The sequence below is a fragment of the Octopus bimaculoides genome, chromosome 1 (assembly GCF_046866305.1).
Source record: "Octopus bimaculoides isolate indiv1 chromosome 1, ASM4686630v1, whole genome shotgun sequence".
Taxonomy (NCBI): domain Eukaryota; kingdom Metazoa; phylum Mollusca; class Cephalopoda; order Octopoda; family Octopodidae; genus Octopus; species Octopus bimaculoides.
Genome location: NC_142928.1, coordinates 59,148,765 through 59,169,811, shown reverse-complemented (window position 1 = coordinate 59,169,811; position 21,047 = coordinate 59,148,765). Strand labels below are relative to the sequence as shown.

Below are 21,047 nucleotides of genomic sequence, written 5' to 3'. Positions count from 1 at the left end.
TTCAGAAGCCTAGTTGACTACTGCTACTAACAAACCTCCTATTGCAATCACTAACCAAAAGGAAAACGTCTCGGCTTCTTAAAACTGACCATTTCTTCCCTGCTCTAACACTCGACTCCCTTATCCCTCTTATTTTATTTTCATCATTCTCTCTCAAATGTCCCCTCTGTCTCTGTCTATCCTCGTATCTCTCTCTCTCGCTCTCCTTCTCCTTCTTCTCTCTCTCTCTCCTTCTCCTTCTTCTCTCTCTCTCTCTCTCTCTCTCTCTCTCTCTTGCTCTCCTCCCTCTTCTCTCTCTCTCTTTCCACAAACATTTTTGTCTCTTCAATTACTTCCCTTCTACACTTGCACAACTATTATGTTGTTCTCTATTGTATCCAAAAGCTCTCTTTCCTAGAAGAAGGATTTTATCCGAAACGTCGGAAACTCTTCTCCAAACTTTACCAATAATTAGTAATGAATTAATGCCTATGGACACCTACGAAAGATCCACAAATACTGTTAGAGCTATACGAACATTCATTTATGTTTCTGTCATTTGACTGTGGCTTTGAAGAGCCTAGTCGATCAAATCGACCCACCAAGTACATTCTTAAGTCTGGTGCTTGTTCTATGGGTCATTTCTTACCCTGAACTGTTAAGATATTGGAACTCGAGCAAAAACACTGCTTGTCAAACGGTGGAACACACATAGATATACACATACACAAATATACGCACATATATTTATGCGTGTATATTTGTGTTGGTGCGTATATACATACATATATATATATATATATATATATATATATATATATATATATATATATATATATATACAGAGTGGGCTTCAACGCAGTTTCCAACCATCAAATTCCTTTATAACGCATTGATCAGTCAAGAGCTTTAATAGAAGTCATTTACCTAACGTGCTACGCAGTAGTATTGACCTCGAAACTACATTGTTGCAAAGCAAACTACTTAACTACAGTACAATTCCAGCGCCTCCTATATGGTTTCTAGTTTTCAATTGTTAATATCCATATATCCATTAACCTTCTATTTATTTATTTTATTTATTTTTTCATTCATTTATCTATCTTTTTACTGTTTTCAGTCATTGAACTACAACTACGCTACACATCGTTGATTTTGTGATGAATAAATGTTGTAACGAATATATACTGGAGACACTGAACCATTGCAGTGGCATTCAAAATAAATATTTGTCTAAAAAAAAATCACTCATTAAGAGCAACTGGAAATATGTTTTGTATGAGTGTCTATTCGGTTAAAAGCTCACTACTCAAAAGCAACCTGGCTTAAAAAAGCTAAAGTCATTTCATATTTGAAATAAAGGTAGATACCGTTTTCTTTTTCGGCTGCTGCTGCTGTTGGTAGTGGGGGGGGGGGCTTTTGTTTACGCTAACAGAGAAGATTTATAATCAAATGCATTCCAGCTGCAACAGCCCTAAGATGCAATGTGTCCTTGCTTTAAGACAGCAGGCTGTGATTTGAAGAAGTTTTGGCTGGTATTTCTAACACATTGTGTGATTACGTAATGGCTTCGCACAATCTGCTACATCGTTTTACCTATTTGTAAAGCACTGGGCTGGATCATTCCAGAGTTAAGTGTCTTGATCGTGGACACAGCTCAGAGCTGGTGAATGGCATTATAGAAACCACTGACCTCATGGTTGATTGCTGCCCTATCCACTGGACTATTTGTGCTTACTCTTGGGTGTACAAAATTTAATGAATCTGACCTTATGCGTGTATGGATATAGCTATTCGAATGGGTATAAGAGAATGAGTGGAGGCGCAATGGCCCAGTGGTTAAGGCAGCGGACTTGCTGTCATAGGATCGCGGTTTCGATTCCCAGACCGAGCGTTGTGAGTGTTTATTGAGCGAAAACACCTAAAGCTCCACGAGGCTCCGGCAGGGGATGGTGGTGAACCCTGCTGTACTCTTTCACCACAACTTTCTCTCACTCTTGCTTCCTGTTTCTGTCGTACCTGTAATTCGAAGGGCCAGCCTTGTCACACTGTGTCACGCTGAATACCCCCGAGAACTACGTTAAGGGTACACGTGTCTGTGGAGTGCTCAGCCACTTGCACGTTAATTTCACGAACAGGCTGTTCTGTTGATCGGATCAACTGAAACCCTCGACGTCGTAAGCGACGGAGTGGCAACAACAATAAGAGAATGAATAAAACAGATTATCTCGAATTAAAGTAAAATGTTTCTGCTTAAATGAAAGAGTAAAAGCTTCAGTTACAACGAATTCGAGCGACAATAAATAATTTAATAAGATTATTAAATACATCTCTCCTGTTATTGATCTTATGATTCATCTTTCTTTCTCTCTCACTCTCTCTCTCTCTCTCTCATGCACACACCCATACTCCCTCCCTTTTTCACTATTTCTCTCTCTCTCTCTTTCCCTTTCTCTCTATATATATCTGTCTGTCCATTTGTTGGTTTAGCTATCATTGCATCCTCTGTATCTCTCATATAGCTGATGTGATGATTAAACTTAACAAAAACTAGAGCAGTTTAGCAAAATTGGTTGAGCGACGATAAAATCTGTCAGTATTTAGTTACGTCCCTTTACATTGAGAATATAAATCACACTGAGGTCGGGTTTGCTTTAATCTAAGTGTATTCTTTCTAAATCCGGAACTATTTCGATATCAGTGGCTCTTCTATAAAAAGAATCCATACTTCTGGTGGAGAATTTTGACCGGCTTTTGTTGTTGTTACTTAGTTACAGGTCAGCCTTTACTGAGTAGAACAATCATCAAAAGCAACGACTGTATCGCTCTATTAGGATAGAATGAAAGCTGTCAATTATTGAATACCATCGATCCTAATGAGTTACTTTGCTCAGGGGTTTATAATACTGTTAAGATGACCCTGCCTGTAAGGGGTATAGATACTCCCAATTACAAACCCAGCTTTAAATGGTTTATAGACCTGCTAGAAACGAGTAACTCAAATCACCACCACCCCCTACTATCTTGGATAATGTCCTTGTAGACACATTATGTCTGAATGATAAACGTAATGTTACGAGGTTACTTTACGTTTGATTTCTTCAAGTAGCTACGAAGCCAACCCAATAATTCTTCTTTTTAACTGGTTATCGTTGTATGGGCAAGTAGAAGAAAGGTATGACATCCATGCGTTCTCCAACTGAATTAGCAAGGGAACTGAAACTTGGCCTTAGATTTTTACTGAAAAATCACTTAGCATGATATACCATTCTTTTATTCTTTAGCTAGTTTCAGTCATTGGACAGCTGCTATGATAAGGTGTCGTCTACAAGAGTACAAGAGTACGTCGATCCTATTATTTTGTCTTGTACTTATTTAATTGATCTCGTAAAATAAAAGGCGGAAGATTTATACGCTTGGGGTGAGAAAGAATCAATATGAGATATAGAGATCGTGTTAGCAGCGAAACGCAGTGAATACTCTTGTAAGGGGAGATAACTCTGTCAAACAGAAATACATCAAGATATTTGTTTTAGGTTTTGCTTTCGCAATGCTGGTGTGTGTGTGTGTGTGTGTGTACTCTTTTTGTACATGTCTACGTTTAAGTCTGTTAGAGCCATAGTAATACAACTGTGCTGATAACGCCTATTGAGGCAGAAACGAAGTCTTTTCCTCACTAGTACGTCAGTTGCGAAGAATTCTTCGTTCTTAAGATTATTTCCCCTACTGATTCTGAGTCTGTCGCAAATGCTATTAGACGTTTATTTACTTTCCTTTCAAAGCGAAAATAATTTGAATAAATCAAGAATTTACCTTGTATGATATTTAATGTACCTTTATTCGTCTTTATGCCACTGGCTAACCTGAGTTATTTCTCTTGGTTCATTTTTGTTTTAAATACGTGTATGTATGTGTGTATATACACAGGTACGCGTGCACGTACACTTGCGTACAGACAGACATACTTACACACGCACTAACACACGATATACGCATACACACAAAATTGCAGATGTACATACACACACACACACACTTCATACATACATACATACATACATACATACATACATACATACATACATACATACATACTGGAGTTAAATATTTAAGGCAACATGACCACCACTACGAATTAAGTATTCAAAATATTACTAATACCGTTAACATTTTTATTTCCTACTTCAGTACCTAAGAAGTGTGAATTTATCTGCTAGAAAATCTTCAGCGTTGGAGGATACGAATATCGTATAAAGTTAATGTGGTTGAAATATACTGTTTAAAGCGATGACGATTAGAGTAGAAGAAGTTTTGAGTAGTACGGTGTGATTGTTATCGTCACCGTATTCGTATTTGCAGCAGTCAATATGGAATATTTATAGTCGAGTAAGATATCCTCTTGTTCCCTGATTTAAACATAGGGCAACTCGTGACCAGAACCAACTCTGCCATGCATGCAATTCCAAGTTTGGCCGACATGAAAGCAGATTTCGGTTTTAAGACCGAATATCGAGCAGATTGCCGTTGTTTGCTTTAGGTTTATACATATAACATTTCAGAACAGCTCGCCTAATAATGAAATGTAATTATAAAGTTGAATTGTCTTCGTGTTCGCACAATTGTATGGATTGGATATTTATCATTAGAGTATTAATCTTTCTAACCATAAAAATTACATATATAGGTACTGTCATGCTATTAGCTGTCAGAAGTGAAAGTGCTCACTGCTAGTGAAGTATCTGTCTGTCTGCCTGTCTGCCTGCATGCCTGTTGCTGGCCTGTCGATTCTTTGGCTACTGACAGCTAATACCATGACTGGCCGGAGCGAGCTATCTGTCTGTCTGTCTCTCTCTCTCTCTATCTATCTATCACTCGAAAGTTATTGGAACAAATTCGACACCTATATCCATGCGTTTGAAAACACAACACAGAGTATAAGGGTACTCGCGTCCGCGCTAGCTAGTCGTGAGTGGTCGATCCTATTATTTTTAAACTTCAAACTTCATTTGTTTTCTATTTTGATAAATTCTCTCTGTTGAAAATTATATTTTTATATTTTAAATAATTTGCAATTTCAGGAAATATGTTTTTATATTAAATTTGTGTTTTCTAATAAGGTGGACGAGTGATTGATAGATAGATAGATAGTAGATAGATATCAGTAAGTAAGTAAGCCAATAGCTCGCTCCGGCCAGTCATGGTATTAGCTGTCAGTAGCCAAAGAATCGATAGGCCAGCAACAGGCATGCAGGCAGACAGGCAGACAGACAGATACTTCACTAGCAGTGAGCACTTTCACTTCTGACAGCTAATAGCATGACAGTGCCCATATATATATGTAAGAGAACAGGTTATATTTTAGTTTTGTTTTTCTTACGTATAAACTAGGTTTACATGAGAAAATTATACTAAACTCAGGGGAAAAAACCGCACTCATATTTAACATGTCAAGCATAATGGATTAAATTACATCCTCTAAAGTTCAAAAGCTAGACCTTTTCAAATGTCAGTTCTGTAATTACAGTATTTAAGATAAACTGGAAAGAGTTGACCAATGAAGAGTTATGAGGTTAATAGCACTGCTCACTAGATTTCTCGCATGCAAGTTCTACAGTATTTCTAAAAGTCTATGACAATAATAAAATTATAGAATAATAATGAAAATGGTCTAATTTGTTCACAGGTACAGCTTTTCGAACGAGGTATACGTTAAAACTATTCTTAAGCCACTGAAGTTCTTGTATTTTGAAAATTTGGCAATACTGTAGTAAGTGTAGAAAGCCAAGACTTTCCAATAACGAAATGTAACTGAACCAATTGATATGTTTAAGTGGGAATATTCATAATCATAGTTTTAACATTTTAGCAGTTTTAACATTAAATAATACAGAGAAAATATACTAATATGTATGTATAGATGCAATTCATACATATAAAATTCAATGTCATACTTGTAAAATACGTGGAGCCATCTAAAGGATGACTCCTTCAGAAGGCTGTAATATCATTTGATAGGAACACGGTACAAACAAATACATAGAACAAGGCTGTAACTTTAAGTACCTTTAATATCGGCCTCACATATATATACAAGCTGAATAATAATGGAAAGAGTTTAATATGTGGAGGCCATGTTCTTCTTCTGTGCGTTACCTCATGTCTGCTAGCCACCGCGTGTCGTAACAGAGCCAACTAGATCATGTCCTCGCTCTTCGACGTCTAGATGCTAAAAGAGGAAGTCGCAAGGCCTCGTGTCAGAATCTCACCGCTCAAGCGCCATATAGTGCGAGTTTGTTTAAGAACTGCCGTCAAAGGAGGTAATTGCGCCTACAGAGCCACCCCACCCCCCTTAGACTAGAAGCGATCGAATAAGAGTAATGTAGACGAAGTACGTGTGCGCTAGAAGGGCACAGAAGAATGAAACATGACAAAATACTTGTATGAACAATTAAAAAAATACAATGCAAGTATGTACGAGGAAAAACGTTCAGCAAAGAAAGGTGTCCAATCAAATATAACAAAGTATATATGTATAATGATACAGAAAGAGAGAAAATATGAATGCGGTGTCTATAACAACGTAAGTCTGTTCTCCGGAACAGTCACTGGCGAGGCAAAGTTAAGACATGTAAATAGTCTGAGACAATTTCTTCGACCAATGAACCGATCCGCCAGAACGTGTCTTGTAGGGTGAAGAATGCGTTTGTGTAGTTGGTGTTTTGGTAAGTGGAGGTGGTGCTTCTAGGGGTGGGGTGGCAGTGTTTGTGGGATGATGGGTGTGTCAGCAAGGAGCATAAATGTTTTGAAAAAGGCTTCTTTTATTCTATCGATAGGGACACTCTCTTTTTTTCCGTGAATGTCCACAGTGAACAGTTTCGGTGTGCTTCTCAGAACGCGATAGGGACCAGTGTAGGGAGGTATGAGCGGTCCATTGACGACATCATTTCTTACAAACACGTGAGTCCAAGTAGAAATATCCGGATGTACTGTAGAAGAAATAGACTGGTCGCGAGGAAGCATTGGTGGCAGGTCGGCAAAGAATGACCCGAGTCGCGTGACGTAAGATGTGGGATCCGCATTCGGTAAGTCGACGGGCGCCAACATTTGTCCAGGAAGTGTTAAGGTGGTGCCATACAGGAGCTCAGCGGAGGAGTAGCCTAAATCCTTCTTGACAGCTGAGCGGCGGCACCCCAGCAAAACAATGGGGAGAAACTCGGACCAACGGTGAGGATCAGGAGCCGCTTGAACAGCGACTTTAAGCTGGCGGTGGAATCATTCCACCATTCCGTTCGCGGCGGGATGGTAACTTGTGGTGTGGATGTGCTGAGCTCCGAGTAATCACGAAAGCTCGCGGAACAGGCAAGCTTCAAATTGGCCCCCACGATCAGTAGTAATTCTAGAGAGTACTCCGAAGCGAGATATCCAACAGGAGATGAGTGCTCTGGCGACTGTTTCCGCGGAAATGTCCACGAGAGGGATGGCTTCAGGCCATCTGGAGAAGCGGTCGATGCAGATCAATATATAAATAAATCCGCAACTGACCGGCCAAGGACCAAGCAGGTCGATGTGTATATGACGGAACCTGGTGTCCGGTGGCTGGAAGTGCCCAAGAGGTGCTCTCACGTGACGATGCACCTTGGAACGCTGACATAGTAGACAGGCATGTGACTAAGCAGTAATAGACCGACGCATATTCGGCTAGAAAAAGCGAGCCGAGATAAGCTTTACTGTGACCGCAATGCCGGGGTGTGACAGTGAATGCAGTGCTTCAAAAACAGCACGACGATGATGTTCAGGGACGAGGGGTCGGGGTGACCCGGTAAAAACATCGCAGAGAATGGTTACTTCAGAAAAAGGCAGAGACAGATGTTCAAACTTGCAGCAGGAAAACTGTGGTGAAGAGACGTCCAGAGAGTCCAAGGAGGGTTGGTCAGTAGCCATAGCAACCAAATCAGTCGAAGCAGGAGACAATGCACCGACAGACAGGCGAGATAAGGCGTCGGCGGAGATGTTGTCAGTGGCGAATGTAACTAGTGAATTGTGATATATAGTCTAAATGCTTTGTTTCTCTGGGCGAGTACCGGTCCGTTTTGGCAAAGAGAGCGAACGTTAGCGGTTTGTAATCGGTGAAAATCGTGAAATCTCTACCTTCGAGAAGATGAGAGAAATGCTTCACCGCTAGATAAATTGCTAAGAGTTCTTTACCAAACACACTTCATCTCAATTCGGCATCTTTCAACTGGCGAGAAAAGAAGGCCAATGGCTGGTTTCGGCTGTTGACAGATTGCTCTAAAACTACGGCAATAGCGGATGATGACGCGTCGATAGTGAGTGATAATTTTACATCCGCAACAGGATGAGCGAGGAAGGATGCTTGAGCAAGGTCAGATTTGACAGATTCAAAAGCTTGGATGGCTGTAGGGATCAGCGTTATCGGGGAGTCTTTTATTCGTTGATCTTTCAAGGTAAGCAACTTCTCCGCACAGTTAAGAATGAAACGACGATAATAATTAAACTAATAAAATTTCGGAGCTGTTTTAAGGAAACAATAGGAGACAAGCGTTTGCTGGCTTCCACTTTAGAGGGAAACAGACGAATACCGTCGGCGTCAATGAGATGCCCTAAGAATTCCAAACTGGTAGAATCAAATACACACTTAGCAGGATTGATCTTCACATCATAGGAACATAGGCGCTTGAACAGTTGGGTTAAGTCTTGGAAGTGCTGGTCAGGAGTAACACTGGCGATTAGGTCATCGACGTATGCGAAGACAAAATCTAACCCACGAACAACCTCATCAATGAACCTTTGGAACGTGCTGGCCGCATTGCAAAGACCAAACGGCATAGACAAAAATTCAAACTCTCTAAAAGGCGTGGTGACGGCTGTCTTTGGAATGTGGTCGGGGTTGACAGGGATTTGGTGGTACGCGCGTACCAAGTCGATTTAAGAAAAAAACCTTGCAGCCATGCAGGGCAGACAAAAAATCCTGCACATTGGGTAGGGGATAGCGATCCGCGATAGTAACAGTGTTAAGGCGTCTAAAAATCTCCAACCGGTCGAAAATCAGCTTCATTCTTCCTGGTCATGTGTAAAGGTGCTGCCCACGGGCTCGTGGAGGGACGAATAAGGCCCAGCTGGAGCATGTGCTCGAATTCAGCCCGGACGATCCGGAGTTTCTCTAGAGACAAACGGCGCGGTCGGGAAAAAACTGGAGGTCCCTTAGTCGTGATGAAATGTCTCGTGGAATAGGTTGGATTCGACAGATGAAATGACAAATCAGCCAACTCTGGAAAAGAAACGAGTAACTGGTGGTAAGAGTCACCCGGAGCAGCCACGAAGAAAGAAGGGTTCACAACAGGAACAGAAGAATCCTTTCCGGGATTGGTGAGTGAGGTAGTGTCATCAATAAGTTGGCGTCCTCTAACGTCCACAAGGAGAGAATAGTGATGTAAGAAGTCAGCACCAAGGATGGGATAGGGCAGATCCACAATGACGAAGATCCACTTGAAATCTCTATGGAGTGATAAATCCAGGGTAAGAGAGATTTGTCCGTAGGTTTTAATGGCGGAGTGATTTACTGTATAGAGAGATATGTCGGAAAGACCAGGATTGGTGGAAGTAAACCTTTGGGACCAAATACTTATGCTGGCACCCCGAGAGAGATCTTTGAAGAAATAGCATGTCGGATGAAAGATGCACGGTAAGGTGAATCGATGGGGGAGACGACTGTCGTGCCCAGCGCCTCCCTGTTTACCATTCAAATTATTGCAATTGACAGTTGTGCTTCATAAGAGTTAAGCTTAAAAACGCCTTTAAAAACAGGACATTTAATAACTTCGAGTCTTTAATCATCGAAGATCGAACAGAAACTATAATTGTAGAAGTGAAATATGACATGGTAGAATAAACGAAAACAAAAAGAGAGCACAAAATCTACTAATATTGATAGAGTGTCTCCTCTCTGTGTGTTTGTCTATCCACCAGACATGCGAGTCAAAGGCAATAAGCCGCTCGGGTACTTTCACTGACTCTGTATTTTGTTAAAACATTAACAGGCCGTTTAGTTAGCTTAAAACTGAGTAGAAGTATACATTATAAGCTTAATTGTTCATATTTAATTTATATATGTGTATATGCAGGTGGGAGTATACATACATACATACATATTATTATTATTATTATTATTATTATACATACATATTATTATTATTATTATCGACTTTGCCTTTCATCCTTTCGGAGTCGATAAATTAAGAACCAGCGAAACACTGGGGTCGAGGTAATCGACTAGGCCCCTCCCCGCAAATTTCAGGTTTTGTGCCTTTAGTAGAAAAGATTATTATTTTTGTTATTAAGGCGGCGAAGTGGCAGAATTGTTAGCACGCCGGGTGAAATGCTTAGCAGTATTACGTCCGTCTTTACGTTCTGAGTTCAAACTCTGCCGAGGTTCACTTTGCCTTTCGGGGTCGATAAAATAAGTACCAGTGAAACACTGGAATTGATGTTATCGACTAGTCCCCTCCCCAAAAATTTCAGGTCTTATGCCTTTAGTAGAAAAGATTATTATTATTATTTGATTAACACTATCAGCTTATTTTGCTGAGTATGATGGAAAATGTCAGCAGTCCATAGCCAGCAGACTAAGGTGACGCTTGTTTACCGATCATGCTTCAAGAACCCTACGAAGAATTCTTGCAGTTCCAAGCAAAGCTGATTTTTGTAGATGTTCAATCTTTACATGTGTACCAATTTTTTTGAGCCATGTTGATAGTTGAGTGCTGATACCTCCAAGTCCACCAATTACTACTGATATCACGGCTACTCTCCTCATTGACCACAGCCTTCGTATTTCCCACTTCAAATCGTCGTGGTTGTTCAGTATTTTTTTCTTTCTCTTTGATCCTGTTGGCACCGGGACATGCTATGCCGATTATCATGCAAGTTCTTTCTTTTTTATTCACTACAACTGTTACACGTTCATATCTATGTGTATTTGTAGGTATACGTATATATGAATACATCCCACTAGTAGTACTATTTTGTTAAGCGCATCTACTAGGCAGTTGAACTGTGTCTAAGGCAGATATGCACAGTGTGTATCACTCCGCTATATATATACTGTTTGTAAACATGCCAAGTAAATAAACACGTAGAATCATAACAATGCCTTCAGTGAGTTGTTTATTATCCCAACACGAACCAAAAGAATACATAACAATAACAATGTCCGGTCAGGTGATCGCACTGAATCATTACATCTTACAGGATTTTGCAATCTTCATTATCGGTGACTCCTTCTGGTGTTTGCTCATACCACGTCTTTGCTCTTTTTAGGCTGTGTTTTCCACTGAGCTGCGAATGGATCATTCTTGTCAGATTGTCATGTCTTTTGTAATTGCGTTGTGCCAATTTCGGGTATTCGCTAACAAAGTGCCATACCGTTTCATCCCTCTCACTACACATTCTGCATTTGTCGCTGTCGGTAGTGTTGTCGATTCTGCACTTCACATAGTTAGTCCTTAAGGAATATTTTTGTGCTGCGCATGTAAGTGCTTCTGTCTTTATCTTCAGGTCACTCCTCATCCATAGCCACTGGTCTTCTGTATCTGTCTTGACTCTTGCAAACTGACTGTACATCTTTCTCCTTCCATGTTGTGTGTGTGTGTGTGTGTGTGTGTGTTCTTTTCCTCTAAGTTTTTATTTCTTTACACAATTATCAGTTTTAATGACACCGGACTTCTTCACTAGTTTCAACAATGGTTCCACGGTATTTTTTTTTACATACCACCCTAAGCTGTTTTCCTCTGTTTCGATAGAATTCTGGCAACTGATCAAACCTCTCACATCCTTTCTTCTAAATAAGTACAGCTTGTCGGTGTCACTCTTAGTGTGGAAGGCTCCGTGCACTGCCAATGTTTTTCTTGTCTTCGTATCCATGTTCATCAGTTTTCTTTCTTTTGCCATTGTATGATTCCAGCTCCATACCGAAGTGAAGTTATCGCCCATATATTAACCGCTTGTATTTTATTCCAACCGGTCAGTTTTGAGCGCAACACCCATCTTAGTCTTCGGAAATATTCCCTCCTCAATTGTGCTTTCATTTCCTTCTCCATGATTTCGTTGAACTCTAGTATGCCAAGGTATTTATAGCCTTCTTTTTCAATTTCTTCTATCAGTTCTCTATTAGGTAATTCTATCCCTACTAGGAACTGTGCCTTGCCTCTTTTCAGGCACATTATACCACCCTTCTTGAGTCCGAATTTCATTTATTATTATTATTATTATTGTTATTATTATTATTAATTAAATGATAAAGAGGAACATATATTCTTTTAATCCGTTTGAATACAATCTGCTGCAAATAATTAAGTCTAGAAATGAACATTTATTGCCAATGAGTTTTTCGCGGGTACCACTCGTTGTGCGATGCGTAAGTTAAGTCAAATTGTTAGAGTCCGACTAAACCAGTGTTTTGTTACCAAAGAAGTAAATGTATCATACTTGAAAATTAAGAATTTATTTGTAATACACTATATCTGGTCAGCCTGTTTATGTTAGCAGTTTTATCTGAATAACATGATACGCAGTTTTTATATTTTCTTGAAGCATCTGGATGATTTCTCATATTGTCAAAGATATTCGTCGTTAAGAGATGAAATAATCTCAAATATTTAGGCTACAATCAAATGTCATCGGATGAAATAATTGAAGATTATATAACAGATTTCTTGAAAAGTGGTAAGAGGTGAGTTGTATTGATGTGGATCCGTGAGGTTTGATCGAAGAAATTCGTTAACTGAAAACGTTCATGATAGCCTGGATCAGTGTTTCCTATCCTTGGAGCAATGGTAAACTTCAGTGGGTTCACAGAAAATTCGGGAATTAGGTGGAGTCATAGGCTCGGTGAAGGGGGCCATATAACTACTATTCTGTTTCTTCCTTAAATTTTCTAATATTGTCCGTAATTCTTTAAAATTTATACACAAAAGCCTACTTACACAAATATACATACAATGCATTTTCTATGTTTTAAGTTCCGGCTTGACAGAAAAAAAGGATTCATTTGACAAGTTCGAAAATAACTTATCATTCATGAATAAAGTGTCAAGTTGACATTGGAAAATTTTGTATGAATTAAATATCATATTACTGCCTTTGCAGTTCAAACATCCGGTGACAATCTCTCAGGGTAATAGCCTGCATCGCTTCAATGAACTTTGAGACAATGTAATGTTTCTGAATGATAAGCAGCTTGGAGAAGAAATGCTAGCAGCCAAATGTAATATATTCAAACTTGCAGATATTATTGAGAAGCTAAATTTTGTTGAACAAACAGCTAAAAAGTAAAACTACAATTTTTTTAGTTTCCAAAACTGCTGAAAGTTTTTTTTTGTTTTTTTGTTTTTTGTTTTTTATCTTCGTGGTTTTCGTCACTGTTTACAATTATCTTTAAAAAAATTTTTTAATGTATCATAAAGGTGTAATTTTTGACGCTGAATCCGAATTTGTTATTTTCCAGAAAAATTTTGCAAAAATGTTACAGGTGTTCGAAGTTTGACAATTTTCAGCCAATCAGAAAATAGCGTGTTCGCTGCCTCTTCCATCATCAGTGGTGGTGGGGGGCATCCGCATGTCAAAACATTAAACTAGCTACGCGAGCAAATTAAATATTTAAAAGCTACGAACAAACAAACAGGAGTTTCTAGAAATAACAATCAAAACATAAAAATATACACGAGCAAAGTTAATATTAAAACATCCACAAGCAAATTAAACATTTAAAAGCTACGAACAAGCCAACAGGTGTTGCTAGAAATAACAAGCAAAACATTGTTTAAAACAGGAATTTATTAGTTTGAAAAATTCAAGAAAGAAAATTTGCAATACACTCTAGGATTTTATAAAATAAATTATCTTTCTCGTATCTCCTTGTCCACATAAATTCACAAATATAAGAGTCAACTATGCTGAAGTACTTTCAATTTGTTGAATGTGAGTCCCATCTGTTATGAAAAACAATTACAGAACAAGTGGTGGCTACACTTGTGCGCATGCGCATCATCTATGGTTACTATGGAAAGAGAGTTCTTCGCTATCAGCTATGGAACACGTGGTGCTTCTTTGCTTTGGTTACTATAGAAACAAACTTCTTCACCACGGTGACGTCTAAAATACTCGCTTCTGATTGGCTAAAATACCCTAATTTTGCAAATATTAAAGGCTAATAACATTTTAACTATGAATTTATAGGGAAAATGAATTTCATTTTCATAATTAGTATACAAAATTTAATCCGTATACCAAATTTGAATACAATTGGGATGAAAACCAAAGATTCCTTTTCTTCCCCCCCCCCCAGGATAAATATTGTGAGTAAGGAATTCATGCATTTTCCAACTCTTGCTGCTGTTGAGGAGTTGCAAGAGAATGATATTTTAGTGTCCGTAATTCTTTAAAATTTATACACAAAACCCTACTTACACAAATATATATACAATGCATTTTCTATGTTTTATGTTCAGGCTTGACAGAAAAAAGGATTCATTTGACAAGTTCGAAAATAACTTATCATTCATGAATAAAGTGTCAAGTTCACATTGGAAAGTCTTGTATGAATTAAATATATTACTGCCTTTGAAGTTCAAACATACGGTGACAATCTCTCAAGGTAATAGCCTGAATCGCTTCATTGAACTTTGTAATATATTCAAACTTGCAGATATTTTTGAGAAGCTAAGTTTGTTGAACAAACAGCTAAAAAGTAAAACTATTTTTTTAGTTTCCAAAACTGCTGAAAGTTGTTTTTTTTTTTTTTTTTGATCTTCGTGGTTTTCGTCACTGTTTACAATTACTTGAAGAAATTACACAATGATATGGAAATTAGGTTGAAAGATCTGGAAATGAACATTCTAAGTTTGGTGGTAGACTTATTTCGGACAAATGCAGCTGATGTTGATACAAGAAAGCCTTATTGAGTAACTGAGTAATCACACTGCTCAAGCTAAATTTAATCACGGGCCCAATAATTTATGGACAAGTATTGAAATTTCTATGAAATTCCCTTTGCTTTGGCAGGAATTAAAATTATATTTTATTACCTTCAAGTGTCTTTCCTATAATCTAAAGCTCGCAATCGCTTAGTAATTGTGAATAGAGATGATCTTTGTTTGTCTCTAACAACCATGGTCCTGATATTGAAAAACGAGTGAAACTGTGTCACTTACAAGCATTTTAATGAATAAATACAGTAAAAAGAAACTTTTTTGTTTGTTTGTTTTTTGTTAAGAGATTTTGTTAAGAGATTATGCTTTTGTTTCTCAAAAGTGTCAATAAAAGTTTTTTGTTACGCGTGTTGTATAACAGGATCTATTTCAAAACGGGGGCACCGGTATTTTCTTAACGAAACACTTTGAAACTTGGGACACTGGTAGAATGTGTCATATAAAACATCTTTTACTCATAGTCTTAACAAAAAAAACGTACATCGCAAGTTATTCCATGTTAAAGTTGTCGTATTTCTGTAATTTCAACCAATCACTGACGTCTATTCAGCTGAATAGAGTTACTGCTCGGTGGTCATAAAAATGTTATTCCCTGTGACATATTTCATCCGATTTAATCGTAATTTATACGCATATATTGTTTATATAATAAATTACGCTGTGCGTATCTATGTGTGTAACAATTTTAGAGTTCGGATTCTAGAGTTAGGGTTAGTTTTAGGGTTAGGGTTAACAGTCTAGTTACGGTTAGGGGATTAATACGATATACACCGTTACAGTGCTAACTGTTTTCAACTGAATAGACGTCAGTGATTAGTAGAAATTATCGAAATAAGACAATTTTTTACATGAAATAAATTCGAATACAAAAATTTTTTTGTTCTATAACACAAAATAGATAAGTATACGAAGTTATACGAAGTCTTTCGATACCAAAAACACTACATAAAACATAAATGAAAACTGGTGCCCCCGTTTTGAAATAGATCCGTATAACAAAATCATATATAATTGTTTTGTTTTTTTAACCCACAAAATATTTTTGCTTTTTGTGAAATAAAATAGAGAATAAATATACATTCAATCGATACTGGTATTTTTATGGAGTCTATTATGTTAATGGTGTAAAACAGGTCACCACTAAAAATAACATTTGTTTAATGTTTATTTGTTATTATAAATTTTTGTTCAAAAAATAAATAATTCATAATAAAACTAAATTAAAACAATATTTAAAATTTCATTATTTTGAAAAATTTTACAAATTATGATTTCTATTAAAGCTTTTTAAGTTTTTTTTTAAAAGGGACTTGTTTCTACTTTTAATCATTTATTACAAAATTCAAATAAATTTTTCACTACAATATCTAAAAGCCACGGAAAAATTAAAGATGTGGGAGTGAGACATGAGCTAAAAACCACTTGTTTAGAGAGCTACTCGAATAAAGAAGGCGGCAGTAACGTTTTTTTTTTTTATTTTATTTATTTATCATTATTTTTTTCTCTGGGATGGAGTAAAAAAATACTTTCCTTGTCTTCTTTACAATTCGGCAATGCTTCGTTGATGAGACTTCCATGTCTGTGTAGCTTAACCTGATCTGGCAGTAAAACCTGGCAACAATACAAACACCAAAAATAATTGGAAATTATCTGGCGGAGGCAAAGGACATGGACTGCACCCCCTTTCGGTTGTTTCTTTATGGGGGGGGGGGTCTACAGAAACCCACTTTTTCGACTGCGGAGATTCCGAATCTGCAAAAAAAAAATCGGCATTTCAAAATGTCGTGTGTGTGTGTGTGTGTGTGAGTGTGCGCCAAAAAATAATTTTTACGTACCTCTCTTAATTCCAAAAAGCCCTCAACCACACGTTCACTTTCTGTCACAGATGCGCTTGCGGAGTGGAGGAGGTGTATATTTATTTATTTTTGAAAATTTAAAATTTTACAATTTTTTTCCCCACCCAGAATCATAATCTCTGTATTTTTCTACGTATTTCGCCAAAAAAAATTTCTGAAAAAAGTAAAAAAATGGTGGAGGGGTGGGGATTAAAATTTTGAAATGCCGACTTTTTTTTTTGTAGATTTGGAATCTCCGCAGTCGAAAAAGTGGGTTTCTGTAGAAAAAAAAAATAACCGAAATGGGGGTACGATCCATGTCCTTCACCTCCGCCAATTATCTTTCATCTTCGATCCAAAAGTCTTGGTGCAACACTGATAGATGCCTAGAATACCCGTCATGCCATTGTCGTTCATGACCTACATTAAATGATAGGGCGTTGGCCCAGTTAGCATTTCCTGTGTACATCGCACAACACTGAATACTTGTTTTCTTCTTTACGTTTGCAACTCTGTCAAAGTAATGAATTACAGGCGACGAGTGGTTCATAACAGACGACCATATCTGCTTATCGTTAATCGTTATTATATTAGTGAGAAAATAAATTGGAATTATTTCTGTTTTTGTTTATTTTTATATATAATTTTCCGAGACATTTAAAAATCGAGTAAAATTTTAAAAGTGAAAAAAATATTTGGTTTATAACTAAAAGAAAGAATATAGTTCTTCGCCGAACTGCTTTAATTTCAAAACCAAGATTCCTCAGTATTTTCTATATGAGAAAGCAACATTCTTCTAGAATTATATTTCCATTGTATTGTTGATATGTCCTATATCAGTGGTTCTCAACCGGGATCCATATGACCCTTGAAATTCCATATAAAATTTTGTTGTTAAAATTTATCTGCAATAAATTGGTTATACTTGTGCAATACACAAAATATTTTCACAATTTTTTTTAATACAATTCCTAATAATATTTAATTATAAGGATATAATAGGGTTTGTTAAACATTGAATGAATAGGAGGATCAATTCGAGTAAATTAGGAATCAAAGAGGTCCATAGGTAAAAAAAAAAAAATGGTTGAGAAACACTGTACTATATGAACCAACAACGGGTCGTTCGATCAGCTAGAAATATAAGACAAATCTAAATCAAAGCGCACTCAAATAATAAACATGTACGACAAATTAAGAAATTCTATTGAAGATGACGGCATAACTACAGGGTTTTACCCCCCAGACTTTGGGAGGTCATAACTTTCAGAAAAATGAATATTTTTTAATGAAATTTTCTATGCATATAGTATTTACTATGTAGAATCCGAATATATCCGGTGAAAGTGTTTTGGAATGGGGGTGGGGGACAATTTTCGGAAATTCCAACAGAGTCCACTTAAATTCTTAACTTCCAGGAAAATTAATATTTTTTCGTGAAATTTTCTACATTGGAACGCACGGATTATCAAGTCTGTATCGATCTGCCAACCTAAATCGCTTCAGCAGATCGATGAGGTGTGAGTTACATCTATCATTCGAGCCTACACTATCCTGGCGTGCATCCAGAATAGCGTTAAAGTTTCCTAGCATAACTAGTGTCTTTGACGTCACAAGAAAGTTCTCCAGGCGTCAATAGAACTCATTCCGTTTGCCTGTTGTGCCAGGCGCGTAAATGCCAATCAACCTGAAAGCCTTACCTCTGAATGTCAGACTCGCCTTCTGGGTCCAGAAAGATCGTACGTGTCTGCAGGGCCAAGTTTTTCCAGAGCAAAACTACAACGTCTCCCTTCCCCCCTGTCCGACAAGGAGACATGATTTTCTCATAGCCATTCAAGAGAGTTGAGAAGGCCTGCAGCTTGTCCAACTTGGTCTCTGTAGCAACCATAACATCTATTCTGTGTGACCTGAGGTCGTCGAGGAAACAAGCCTGCTTCCACTTCGAGCTCAGGTCACGCACAATCAAACATCCTATACACAGTGTAGCCATGTCATAAACTGAAAAAGAAGGAAAGCAGAGCTTACCTGCCCTTTCATCTTTCAAGTGGGGTTGTTCTCAGTACTACTGAGATCTGTTCCCCCTCCCCCTTCCTCTCTTCCAGGCTTGGTTGCACCAGCGGGTTAAATACTTTTGGTAATTCATTTAGTTCTGCAATGTCTTTGGGGTTTCTTCCTTTCAGCTCCGTGTACAGTTTTCGGGAAATTCTCCCGATTGCTACTGGACTTCTGTTGTCACACGTTAAGCTTTGTTGGTGGGGTTTGATAACCCCACTCCTAATTATTTTTTATTGTCTTTATATACCACTATAGTGGTGTCAGTTTTCTCAGGGATTTCGGTTCTTTCTAGTTTTAATTTTTTTCCCTTGTTTCCTTTTTTTTTCTTGTTCGTTTCTTTACTATTTTATTTTTAGGAGCCGCCTCCTGAGTTTTGGTGGGCGACTCCATTTTTGTGGGGTTCTTTTACACGACACCGTCTGGAAATCCATGTTTTCCTCAGACGGTGTCTCTGCTGGTTCCTTTCCCTCCGTATTGTCTTTACTGGTGGCGGTCACCTTCTGGCTAACAGCCTCCTCGGCTGGGGGCGCCTCCTTTCCTTTTTTTCTCCTCCTCTTCGTTGTCCTTTTTTCGTAGAGGGGCACTTAGACCTCAGGTGTCCTTTTTTCACGCACTTATAACACCTGGGTCGTCTCTCCTCTACGTGTACTGCTAGAATGTGAATTGTTTCGGGGAGATTTTCTAGGTCTGTGGTTGTGACCTGTGCCAGGATTTCCAGAGTTTGACCCCGCCAGTTTTGTGGGGCGTCTTTGGAAATCTGGATTATATTTATCTTATCTTCTCTTTCAAATAACAGAGTGGCTACGATTCACGCGACCTCTACCTCGGGGGCGGGGGGGGGGGGGGAATATTCTTTATCCGGGACGTTCTGCGTCCCAGGTATAACGGCAATAACATGATATTCCCACTTTGCAAGGCTCGAGTTGAAAGCTCTTAAGCCCTCTCTGCTGACTCGAACCTTGCTTCAATGGTTGCAAATCTCGTGCTTCGGACCAGATATTTAATCTGGTTAATTACCAGCCCAAGGCACTTCTCGACTGTACTCTCTTCCAAATGTTCAAATTTCTTTTTTTGAATATCATAAGTTTTATATATTATGGTCCTCTCTTTCGTTTTGTTGATTATTTCATTTCGGGGAGTGATCTTATTCTCTCCGTTTTCTTCGGAAATCACCTCGAAATAAGCTTGTATATCCTCTTTTTTTAGCACAATATTTTCCGTTCCACCGACAACGGCAGCATTTTTTTTTTTTTTTTTCAATTGAAGACATATTAATATTTTTTCCAAAAAATATTTAAAAAGCAAAAATTGTTCTACAAATGTTCCGATACGGAACGCAGTTCAAATTCACCGAAAACGGTAATGCACAACAGTTTCACAATATTTATCGCACAAAAATTTTTCAACAATGTTTCCCTTTCGGGAAACGACAGCAAATAAAATAAACAAATCCTGTGAGCAGGCAACAAATTCAAAGACAAACCTTACGGTGTAATTACAAGTCGCTCTAGAACAAACCCTATTGCAACAACCAAGTCTGGGACCAAATGACGTCGAGCCTAGGAAGAGGTGAGCTTTTATAGCTGACGGGTAGGCTCAAATGCTTGTTTGGAACAGACTGTCTCACATGACTTATTTGCAAGCTGTGATTGGTTGAGTTGCATGATAGAGTATGAGACAAATTGCGCCAATATCAACCAACCGGAGTGGTAGACACAACGGAGTCCAAAATGATGCGCAGACAGGCGTTGAGGCTGAGACATCTCTGGTGCCACCTGAAGGGTGATAAGGTGTGGAGTCCGTTGGCGGAGTCCGTTGGCGGAGTCCGTTGGCGGAGGAGTTCTTGCCGCGACCGGCCTCGCTGGAACGATTTAAACCCGGTCTCATTAGAAGATGTAATCTGACTTTATGGCAGGCACTCTGGTCTATCCACAAGACGGGCAAGGCTGGCTGCGGGAATACCACCTCGGTATTCTACAGACGGCTAGTGGAGGAGAGAAACGATGACGTCTTAGGAGGGGCTCTGGGGTTCGACGAGAACCAACTCACCAACCTGTTTCGTAAGACCTTCAAGCCAGAGTACTTGGATAATTTCCAAAAATCTCTGACTTGGCAGAGTTACAGGAATGCTCTACCTGTTCGCGAAAAGTTATCCAGGCACGGTTTAGCAGTG

At 38.4% G+C, this 21,047-nt stretch overlaps 1 long non-coding RNA gene across 1 annotated transcript; it reads right to left on the bottom strand.

Annotated features, from left to right (window-relative positions):
• Positions 1-16,601: 16,601 nt before the first annotated feature.
• LOC149137560 (uncharacterized) lies at positions 16,602-20,679 on the bottom strand. The gene is made up of 2 exons (XR_016241757.1): positions 16,820-20,679; positions 16,602-16,736 (listed from the first exon to the last, which is right to left on the bottom strand). It is a non-coding gene; the product is annotated as an uncharacterized LOC149137560 (long non-coding RNA).
• Positions 20,680-21,047: the final 368 nt, after the last annotated feature.